Source organism: Gymnoscopelus braueri, assembly GCF_963280865.1.
Source record: "Gymnoscopelus braueri genome assembly, chromosome: 1".
Classification (NCBI taxonomy): domain Eukaryota; kingdom Metazoa; phylum Chordata; class Actinopteri; order Myctophiformes; family Myctophidae; genus Gymnoscopelus; species Gymnoscopelus braueri.
The window spans coordinates 57,537,306-57,549,541 of NC_137603.1; the positions used below are offsets into that span (position 1 = coordinate 57,537,306).

General features: G+C 40.4%; 1 protein-coding gene across 1 annotated transcript in view; it reads right to left on the reverse strand.

Moving 5' to 3' along the window:
- Positions 1 to 11,775, reverse strand: part of garre1 (granule associated Rac and RHOG effector 1) — a 62,205-nt gene extending 50,430 nt beyond the window's left edge. The window contains exon 1 of the mRNA XM_080436217.1: positions 11,701 to 11,775. The gene's annotated coding sequence lies outside the window, so the exon portion shown is untranslated. The remainder of the gene's footprint in view (positions 1 to 11,700) is intronic.
- Positions 11,776 to 12,236: the final 461 nt, after the last annotated feature.

Consider the following 12,236-nt stretch of genomic DNA (forward strand, 5'->3'; position numbering starts at 1 on the left):
AGGACCCTGTGATGTGTGAGGATGTCTCTCAAAACGGTCACTTGCATTAGTCTACTTCTGTCTGTCTTCACTCTGTTCCGTCTGTTTTTCTGTCTCTTGTATGCAGCTATCTTTCTCTCTCTCTCCGTCTCATGAAGTCTATTTCAGCCTACACACACACACACACACACACACACACACACAGGCAAAAACAGCTGCCCCACGCTCCAAAAGGCACACCGTTTTTAGCCCTCAGAAGGTTCAGCTTTAAAAAAGAAAAAACGTCCTGCTCTACATCTGTTGCCAATGAAGCTGAGGAATGCTCTCCCCCCCCCCCCCCCCAGTACGCACTTATAATGTGGATTCAAAACGAGCTACAACTGAAAAAGAAACACGAGAGACCATAAGAACATCAGGAAAGCCATATTACTGAACAATTGATAAAGATGTCTTTTCATAACTACCGTGTCATGTTTTGACACAAACTATGTACACACAGTGGGGTTCTGACAAGCAAGTAGCACTTTAAACAAAACACAAGGGAAGGAAGTGTCTTTAAAAAACAAATATGCCGTTATGAGAGAATTCAGGCCTGTGTCACTGTTTGACAAAAGGAATTGTGGTATTTCTGCTAAATATCGATGAGTACAATATGGGAAGACATGGGAATTTTTGCCCCCAAAATGTTACATTAATTTGGGGCTTGGGGTAGGTCAGGTAAGAACCCCCCTCCCCCCAAACCGGAGACATTCCATATCGTCGCTGTCCGGCAGAAACCTTGCATGTCCATATTTAATCTTTTAATGTTATTTTATAGATTAATGCCCTATTTTGTACTTGCGCATTAAAAAAAAGCTTAAATAGCCAATCTATAAGCTCACAACGCATCACATTCCAACGCACATCCCATTGTGATCTTGTTTTAAGCTTGATTTTCACCTATAATGACATGACACACATGTCATTGGGCTTTATAAATATTGAACCAAAAAGTATTAACAAGAACGTATGACTAAAATAATAACTACACTGGATCCATTGCAACACAAGTTCTTTCTTTTTTCCATTTCCTGAAATGAACCGGCTTTGAACATACAAGACATCCTAGATAAGAAGACACAGGGAAGTCTCAGGATGGGCGGACACAGACAGAGGTCGCAGGGGTCGAGCCAAATGGCAGGACAAGTGCCGCAAGCAACTGTGTGACAGGAGCTGAGCCAGGCTCCACTTGGCCACGGAATACAAGTAGAGTATTGTGGAAGGCACTAGCTTACCCATACCAACACACTGACAACACACACACACACAGACACACACACACACACACTAGAGTCCGGCCGATACTAATGGTCCAATAGCGAACCTGATTTTGGAGAGTCCTAGACCACCGATTACTGATGTTTTGACTGATATTTAGGTATAAAATCTTGAACTCAATTCATTTGCACCCCCTTTTTTCTACCCAATTTAGTCGTTATGCCAATTAAATGCTCCCCCCACACACATTTCTTTGTGTTGTCACTGCTACTGGCTCAGGTGCCTGGTGGGCAGGTATTTTAGCACTGCGCCACCCGAGCTCGCAGATTAGACACAAATAACTTTAATTAAGTATGTATAAACTTCAATATATTAAAAGAACATTTAAACTCACACAAACACGCATGAGAGTTATATGCGATACAAAATGCCTTGAGCTTCCTGGATTTGTGGCCATTTATTCTGATTCTTTCTGATTCTGGAACATTTGTTCTGGTCGGTGTGGTGGGTCATCATTTTTGCTTCCACATGCACATTGCTTCCACATGCACACATTTGGTGCTATTAATTTGTACACAATCTTTTACTTTGAAAACAGAGCCGAATTCATATTAATTTAATATTTCACTCCCATAGGTGGTATATTTCTTGATGTGCTCGACCACATGCAGTATGTTGAGTGAAAGTACTGAGGAGGTTCCGTGAATGGCACTAGCAGCCTGGTACAGTTGGCTAATAGGCTGGATAATATTAGGCCAACCTGTAATAATGTCACAACAGACACTGTAAGTAGCTTATGGCTCCAATAAAAATAGCAGACAGGCTGCCTGCCAGACAAACAAAGGACATGCTTGAGGACCAAATAAGTCTGTGACGCCGGCACATTAAGCCCACATTTCAACATCAGCCATCCCACTTTCACAACTCTCATACTTATACGATGGATTAGTTAGTCTACGCAAAAACGCAAAGTAACACAGCCATTCTAGTTCTCATTACTGTGACTCTAACCAACACGACCCAGATGATCACGATGATGTGATAGTGCTAATAGCTTGAGCGTCTTTTAAAAGGATAACACAATTAAGAACAAGATCCTCTCAATCCTCTCATTGAAGCCTACATTCTGCACACGGTTCAAAGCATGACGTATCAAATATGCAGTGGTGGGAAAAGTACTCAAATGTTTTACTTAAGTAGAAGTATCAATACTGCAATATAGAAATACTTAACTATATATAACAAATACTCATTTTAGAAGTAAAAGTCCGGAATTCAAAATTTACTAAAAGTAAAAGTATTGGTATCAAAATATACTTAAAGTACAAAAGTAAAAGTACTCATTATGCAGAATGTGCAATTTCACAAGTTTTCAAATGTATAAAAATCTTTTGAAAATAGCAGATCTACAAGCTCAAAATGCATCGCAACGCGAGCTTGTATGGTCTAGCTTAAATGGCCAAAATGTATATAGGGCTGAAGTGGGTAATGTATGTTTTGTAATAATAACCAAAATCTACAAAGTAACTAGTAACTAAAGTTTTCAAATAATTGTAGTTGAGTAAAAGTATAAGATTTTCCTCTGAGATGTAGTGGAGCAGAAGTAAAAGTACAGAAAATTGGAAATACTCCAGTAAATTAAAAATACCCTCGAATTGTACTTACGTACGGTACTTGAGTAAAGGTACTTAGTTACACCACTGCAAATATGTTGCCCCAAACGAAAACCTTTTGACCCGACCCCATTCAGAGCTTTTCTCCCAACTGTGGCTGCTTTTCACTGAAGCACCCAAAATAAAATAAAAACGTATGTTCCTTTAGATTTCCCCCTCGAGGACTCTATTGTACAACAGACTTCATTTAGTGTCGTGTCCAACTGGTGGCTTTCAAAAAAGTGAGAGAGAGAGCAGTGATAAAGGCTCTGACGTCAGGCCCCCCCCCCCCCCCCATTCATGAAACACTGCCGGCAAACCTATGGGAACAGAGACGCTTCTACCGAGCCTATATCGAGCAGATTGACATCGCAGGTTTTGCTGCGTGCCAAAACACTAAGGCTTCTGTATTTTTAGACAAAAGTCAAAAAGAGAAGGGAAAAAAAAGAAATCCTCCTCAGCTGAGCTCCCAGGCACAGCCAGTCAGACGGGATATTATGAAGTTATGAAGTCGGAAAATATCTTGGCCTAGTTATGGCAGCCCGGCAGCTTATTGATTCTTTCTTAATTTTCATGGGAAAGTGAAGACAAGTAATACCGGAAGGCACAATGCCTAGAAAGCAACTAGTAAAGACTGAGAGCAACTATAGGCCAGTGGTGGGGAAAAAGTACTTGCATCATTTACTTAAGTAAAAGTATCAATACTGCAGTGTACAAGTAAAAGTCTGGTACTCAAAAAGTCTGGTACTCAAAATTTACTTGAGCAAAAGTACAAAAGTATTGTCATTAAAATATGCTTAAAGTACCAAAAGTAAAAGTACTCATTGTGCAGAATGTCCCATTCCACAAGTTCATAATGTATACAAATCTTTAGAAAATAGCAGATCTACAAGCTCACAACGCGTCTCATCGTGAGCTTGTAGATCTGCCATTTTCAAATGGCCCAAATATATAAAGGGCTGAAGTGGTTAATCTGCAAAGTAACTAAAGCTGTCAAATAATTGTAGTGGAGTAAAAGTACAATATTTGCCTCTCAGAAGTAGTGGAGTAGAAGTAAAAGTATAGAAAATGGGCAAATGTCTGATTTCTCTTTTGGGTCTTTCTTGAGCTAAAAGGTTTGGGAAGCACTGAGCTATAGAGTATACACAACACAACCAAGGAGGACAGCTATATTTCAATCACATAAATAAATGAGAATCTCAAGGTTGCCTCATTCTGGGCAACATCCTGGCATCCTCCTCAAATATGTGCAGCGCAGTAGGGGGAGTCAGTATTTACAACAGGAATACATAGGTATGTGGTATTTCCCATGCACTTTTCTCAAACACTTTTTGACATTGTAAAAAGTGGAAAAGCCCGTACTCTGTGCGTAGCGTACAACACCTTGGTTTGTCGTTTTTGTGCACTGCATATGGTTATATATTTAACCCATTAAGACCGGGAACGCATCCATGTCATTTTTAAGATTTCTTTGGCTATTCAAAAATAGCAGATATACAAGCTCATAGCGCGGCAGATCTGCTAGATGTAGATCTGCTATTTTTGAAAAAAATCTTTGAATATATATATATTTTTTTAAGCGAAAATCTACATATAATTTTGGGTGTCTCCTTGACATGAAAAAGTTTGAACACCACTGATGTAGCAACAATAGGATTTAGTACATTTGTAAAACCCCAAGAAGCAAAGATTTCAGTTAAAAATGTTTGCTTTAAAAAATTTAATATATTCAAAAGATTTGCACAAATGTTTAAGATTTTTTTGGAAAATAGCAGATTCTTGTAGATCTGCTATTTTTGAATACCCCGGGTCTTAATGGGATAAACACCCAGACATGTGCCTAATAATGTGGCAAATGCATGCATACACTGTCCTGATTCTGATCATCGTGTGTCAATGTGGTCTGCATATTAGACAATCTTTAGCGCGACTCGTGGGAATACTTCAATTTGACGGAGCAAATAGCTGACCACAAGCTAAGCCTGAGCTGGTTTCCCAGGAGACGGGAGGGTGAGATTTCCCTGGCCAGAAGCCCCCTATCACTCCAATCTACAAATCCCACCGGCAGCCCCTTCCCACAGGAGACTAACTACAGTACATTCAATATATATATCCGCTTAGCTTTGGCGTGTATAACTAGCAAGAAATGTTATTATTCATCAAGCTGATGGAACAGCTCAGCTGTGCACCTGTAAAAAGGGAAAACAAGCAATGGGGAATGTGTTTGGACCTGGGTGTAGCAGGGGCTCAAACATCTCTAGGGTCCAGCAAACAAAAAACGACCTAACAACGCAAACAGTGTGACAGGATTTTCAATCGGATGCACAAGGCAAACACTTCCATAACGCCTCTATCTCACCCTCTCTCCAATACACAGGCAATGGGAAACGTAGTGCAGTAATAGGCCTGTCGCAATTATTTGAGATAATCACAATTATTTTGCATATAATCGTATCTATGTTGAAAAATGTTCATACATTTTCCAAAAATAGTAGAAATAGCAGATCTACAAGCTCACAACGCGTCACTTGTGAGCTTGTAGATCAACTATTTCTACTATTTTTAAAATTATTAAATAATATGTCCCAGGTGTGCAATTTTTGATTACGAAGCCTTAAAAGGCAAACAGAAATTACGTTTTTATTCACATGTTCCAATGTTCAACGCCAAACACACAATTAAATCGTTAATCGCAATTATTTGAGGGACAATTAATCGTGACAATTTGTAATCGTGACAGCCCTATGCAGTAATGGATGTTATGAAATTCTTCATTATGCGTATTATCTTCTCTTCTAAAAAGTACAAGGTTAAAACTGGCTGAGGTGGCTAATAATCATATTGCAATAGTTTTTATTTTGGACCACTATGATAAGTTGGTATTGGTACGCAGCTAAGCTTGTACTGTGATGGACACATCTTGTTTTGGATAGTTTTTCCGATAATAAATGCATGTAGGCTAATGTGGAACTGGGTAGAGAACTGCATACGATGCTAATGTTTCTAAACGAACATCCTGCATATTATGCCCATGTTCTAAACATCATCATGTATACCTGCTATCACATACGCTATCTGTAAATATGTCTTCCATTTGTTTATTCAACCGGTTTCTATCCCGTGTTTCTTTCTCTTCTGCTCTTACTCCCCCGTCTTCTCACGGAATACTACAAAATGGAGCGTGCACGAAAAAATAATTTCACCCACTTTTTTAAACCTGTGATGTGACAATAAAGATGATTCTGATAGGTGTGTGCGATATGACAATCTTAATATGTGGGTGGTAAAGAATTCTCCTTGATCTGCCTTTACAGAGAGATTAAAAGGTATAGTGCCGCTAACTGCCTTCACACATACTGCTTCCAAACTTGCTTACCCAGGCTGACCTTTGCATTGCTCGGGCCAACCTCAAAATCACATTCCCGCCTGTTCTGTCTCATCCCCATTTAGACACCCAATAAACCAATGGCATCACTCCGTACTGAGGAAAACATGGACCGAATCATGGAATCAGGACATAAGAGACGGATTTCCATAACACGGAAGTGCAAGGAATTTGCGATTTAGGGAAGATTATAACCTAATAAAATTATGAGCATGTTAAGAAGGCAGAATAAGTTGTTTATAGACCATCCATCTCTGCCCTTAGCAGAAACCGTGCCATAGCACTTGGGTGGCGCAGTGGTAAAGTGCCTGCCCACCACCACGCAGGTTGTGGGTTCGAATCTACCACGGCTTTGTCGAGTGTCTACACAAACACAATTGGCCCGTGTTCGGGGGAGGGAAGCCGGGAGGGTGATATCTGCACGGATTCCTACGGGCTGGGGGGGCGGCACCTGTCAGCAGGGAGGGAGTGTTGGGCGGGAGGAGTAGGACGAAGGCTCTACGTCCTCTCGGTGGGTGCTCCTCACTGGCAGGTGAGTCAGCCTCTCTGCCTTCCTTTGCATGTGTGCGTGTACCACAGCAACCACAGCAGTAAACACCAGCAGTGTGTGATATAGACAGGGTTCCCACACATTTGAATTTTAAAAACCATAACTTAACCATAACTTTCTCAAGTATTTTACCCCATTTCCAGGCCTATAGCAATCATACGGTGCAATAATGAGACTCTTAAACCATAGTGTGCTATCAATGCACCAAGACAGACACGAGAGAAGGTGTCATGTGACAAAAAGAACAGATCTACAAGCTAATAGCACTGCATTTTACCATGTTACATCTTTCACGTAATGTTGGACAAAAACAAAGTATTTTGTTGCTGTCAGGCAGAAACCTCTTATCTCCATATTTGAACTTAGTTTTTTTGTAAACTAACGACCTACTTGATCATACTACAGCGTCACACAAAAGCATCAGAAGTAGCAGATCAACAAGGTCGAAACGCGGCGCGTTTTGAGCTTGTTGATCTGCTACTTTTGTAGCAGAACAATTGTGATAAACATTGTGGATCATGACACAATGCCTAAAAAAAACTGTGATATGATGTGGAACGTGTCTATATTGTTTTATGCTGCCCTACACCGGACCCAGTATCCTTGCAGTGTGTGTCAGCATACTGCTGTGAACTACCATGTCTTCGCATCACGCAGTTTACTCATTTAATAAAGTGATCATTTTGAACTCTGACTGGGACATCTCCGTGCATGCAAACCATAATTAGGTGTGCCAAAGAATTTGTGTGTTTTTTGCCAAAGCTAGATAACAGTTGCCTAGAACTAACTTAAGCCAAGCTTTGTGGCGAGTACATTTTAAGAGTGACAAGATACATAAACAGATCAGTCTAATTTTACAACACTCACCCCATCAGTCAACTTAGCGTCGCCAGATCTGTCTAAGTTTAGAATATCAGTGAAGTGGTGGTACCTAGAGAGAGTGGAAGTTATTTCCACACACAGAAGGTAACACTTCGAACACTTCCTTCCTGCAATAACACCTGTTATTGCTCTGAGCCTCTGACATCATCATCATCATCATCTTCAAGAGGAGTTTTCTAAGACATCCAAACATTCTGCTAAATAAACCCCATGGAACTTTTCCGTTGTTATTCCATTCTTCAATGTTTTGATTATGACCATTTATTTATTCTCTAACTTTTCCCAGCCTGGCCTCTCTGGCCTGAGTATGTGTGAATTTATTGAGTTTTTCATGACGTCAAGAAGTACCGTTCAGAGTTGAGTTCATCTGAGAGAAGAGAACCCACATAGAAGCCACTAACACACAATTTACAAACAAACTGAAGTCATTTTCCCAAAAAGCTGCAATACAAAGCAAAGGAATGCCTGTCCCGAGTTCATATACTACTCATTTTGTGTTGGTAGAATATAGTTCCACAATTCCACTGACATTAGAATCAATCCTCCTTTAGGATCTGTCTTTGGTTACATCCCACACCCCCACCTCAAAGTCCCATCCACCCATCAAAGATTGCATTGTGACATCCAACTAGAAATTCAACGAGAAACACTAGAAAGCTCCTTTTGTATAAGGAAATATCATCATTCTGGTCTATGCGGTAGAGTAGGGGAGAGTAGAGATAGCCCTGGGACAGTGCTGTCAGTGCTGGGCTGGGCTATGCTCCACCCGGCAGGCGCAAACAGCGATCTTGTGACTTTAGGTTGACTTCCTCACACATGCATCCGGATTCAAAGAAGATTAAACAAAAAGAAGTACTTCTGGTCACATGTGATATGGTTAACCCATTAAGACCTGAAGCCGATTCTACAAATGTCTTCTAAATCCCAACAGTTTTCTGAAAAAAACGTAGGTTTCTATATCAGTGGTGCTCAAACTTTTTCATGTCAAGGACCCCCAAAATTATATGTATTTGGCCGCCGACCCCCATCTCAAAATATTTTGTTCCAGGGACCCCCAGAAGCCAAGATTTGAGTTACAAATGTTCGCTTCAAAAAATATATATTCAAAGATTTGCAAACATTTTCACGAAAAAAAATATAGCAGATCTACAAGCTAGAGTGCCGCGCTATGAGCTTGTATATATGCTATTTTTGAATAGCCAAAGTGTAAAATAATGCTTTTTAGCTCAAATGAAAAAGTGACACAGATGCGTTCCAGGTCTTAATGTTTTTTTTTTTTAGTACGCACCACCAGTGTATACAGTATAAACAATGTTTGTTTTGGCGTGGTGGTACTGATTAGGACATTTTAGACTCAATTTACAATTTAGTTCATGTTGCATGTCTTTAAAATTTACAATCAGGCCCAAACGAAACTAAAAAAAAATTAAAAAAGGATTCCGTCTCCTAAACAAAACTGTATTCTTTCCAGGGTGAAAGAGCAGCCAAAACTGCATATTAGATGCGAGACAGAGGGGGGAACAATCACCATTGAAGCCAAAATGTCAAACACTGATCCAACCCTAGTAAGCAGCACCCATGGAGGCCTCATCCAGTGGCAATGGCTGGTCGGGTATTAGGCTGAATAAGCCCTCTCTCTCTCAGACAGAATGCGTCTAAACAAAGACAGGAATTTTGCAGAGCTAGGCATTTATTTCCATAATGACACAGATGTAGCAGATGTCAAGTGCTAGGCTCTGGCCTGTGTAGGACTAGAAAACACATTTGGCTGTGGCCAAACAGTTAAAAGTGGCCACTGAATTTGAGGATAGACCAGCCAGCCACATTTGGGTAAGTATAGATGAGAAATGTTCCTGCCCTTCACCATTAAGATGACAAACAGCTCGCAGAACCACCTGACACCCTATTCTTGCACATCTCATGAATATCGCGACAAGTCACCAAGACATTCTGCAAAAAAAGACCACGCCCAATCAGCCGGAGAATGCAGTCAACATTCTGACTTTAAATGATACATTTCACAACTACAGTCAAAGGCTACGCTCCCCAATCCTCTGCTAAATGTATGAACGGCAATCAACAGATAACAATTTGCTCTGTTATTATTCCCAAACTTCAGTGACCCAAACAGGAAATGCATTCCACATGACCTCAGAAGGCAGGGATCTCTCTAGCTAGACTGTAGTGTTGTAGCCCCCCCCCCCCCCAAGAGAAGTGGGGCAAATGTTATTTACGAATGATGCAGCTCATATTCAGTCAATCTCCTCTCAAATATCAGGTCTATTAAAATTGTACTACCGTCGAGACCTGTGCAATTGTACAACACTAGTACATAACTGAGAATATTCCACTGCAACTCTACGGCATAAACAAGCAGTTTGCAAGGGTTTTGAAAAAAGTCAAATGTCAGTGCTTTGCTTGCATGAGCTTATTTATCTGTAATTGCATTAGGAGGCAACATCACACACTGTAAGTAAGCTGTTATGCGTTACCCAACATAACAGCTGTAATGTTTTTGAGGGTGTGATTCCCTCCTCTTGAACCCAGCTGTGAAGCCTTGTGGTGGAGATGGATAGATAAGAGATCAAACAAACCGACTAGATACTTGGATAAGGGATCAACCAACTAAGATACTTTAGATGAGAGATCAACCAACTAGCTGATCAGTTAGATCAGTTAGGTTGGAGAGCCACTATTTCTTTTTTTACAGATATCATGCAATACAGCTGGTTGAGAGCCGGCTGTTTTGTTAATACGTTTTAACACCTAAAACTAGGTTACATGGTCTGTTATAGCTGGTTGGATAACCACTATTTCGCAGGAAGCCGCCGCAGTTAGCCCAGTTTCACCGAAACTCCCAGAGATGACATGGCCGGAGTCATGGGAGCACTATGTCGCAAGCTATTAATACGGCCTTTTTAAACGCCCCAAACACACATTTTCTCCTGCCAAGAAAGACCTCCGACTCGGTATCATATCAGAGCAACAGCGTTATAACACACATTTAAACACACACACACACACACACACATCAGTGACACACGTCAAACCAACGGTAAACAGACCGGGCTTTAGTGAAGCCGCCGGTACATTGTTTGCGTTGCATTCGTCAGTTTGACACTAGAGCTGACTGGTTTGTTTCTATGTGACACTGTCTAGGTCGGTATTATATCAGGCTAATAGCTACGGTACTGCACCACAACCGGTGACCTATCGAATTCTGTGACTCCAGGGGGGAGCCATCGCTCAATATTATTATTATTATGAATGTGAACTCATTCACACAACGATAAGATGGGCCTATGTCGTCGTAATAACACGATATATGGCTTTAACGTGCTGAAATAAAATGCTATTTAATGCGCAATGTATCTAAATAATTAAGACAATTGTTGTCCAAGTCTGGCTTTTAATGTAAAAACCTCACAAATGCCATACATTTTATAAATGGACTCAAAACATACCTTTTTAACAAAGCTTTTTCTTATGTCTTTTCATTAGTTTTTATTCAACTATGTTACCGAAGTAAGGGTCTGATGCTTTTTTTTGTTGTTTTTGTGCCTTTTGTTTTTAAACCCTGTAGCACTTGATTTCCAAAAATGTAGAGTGCGTTATAAATAAAAATGTCTTATTATTATTAATAATAATTTATTTGTAACTACTATAAAACGGACATCAACCGAGTCCCTTTTAGGTATCGGGGAGTCACAGAAATCGATTGGTTGTCAATTTCGGTGTGACACGTACCTAGCGGTAGCTTAGCATCCCCTGCTAGCTCAGCTCTCTCCCTCTCTCTCTCTCTGCGACACGATTCCCAGCGTTTGAGGAGAGAAAGCAGCGCAAAGTAGCGTTAACTGGCGAAACCATCGCCTGCTAGTAAAAACTGCAACGACAGTCAATGCAGGCTGGAAATGTTTAAACATTTACACAGAGCCTCAGTGAAAACAACACAATGCACATAAATGTTATTAGTTAATCACCGCATCGCTTCTTACCAGCTCTAGGCGTCCACCCTCTTGACAGCGAATCCCCTGTCTGTGTCTCTCTCTGCGTGTGTGTGTGTGTGTGTGTGTGTGTACGTCCGACCCAGACACTTCTCCATCTCACCTGAAGGGGGCGCACTAACTAAGCCTTAGGTCAGCGTTGCCAGGTTTTGCGAGAGAAACAAGCAACTGTGAAAGCTGAATACGTGAATTGAATTACATAGGACCACAATGGAAAGTATGGAAGCTTTTTTTGTTTGTTAACCTTTTAGCCCAAATGTGTGACTGTACCTCGTGCTGTTTGCATTTCTGTTTAATACATTATTCAATCAATCACTTAATCAAAAAAACAAGCCCAAAAGAAGCAAGAACCTTCTCCCTTTAAACCATAGACTGTATGCTTTAAACATAATACATTGGCCATTTGAAATGAGCATATCTACAAGCTCACAATGTGTTGGATTGTGAGCTTGTATATATGCTATTTAAAAAAAAGTAATCTTGAAGATTTTTTAAAGATTTTTTAAATATTTGAAACTTATTTTTGA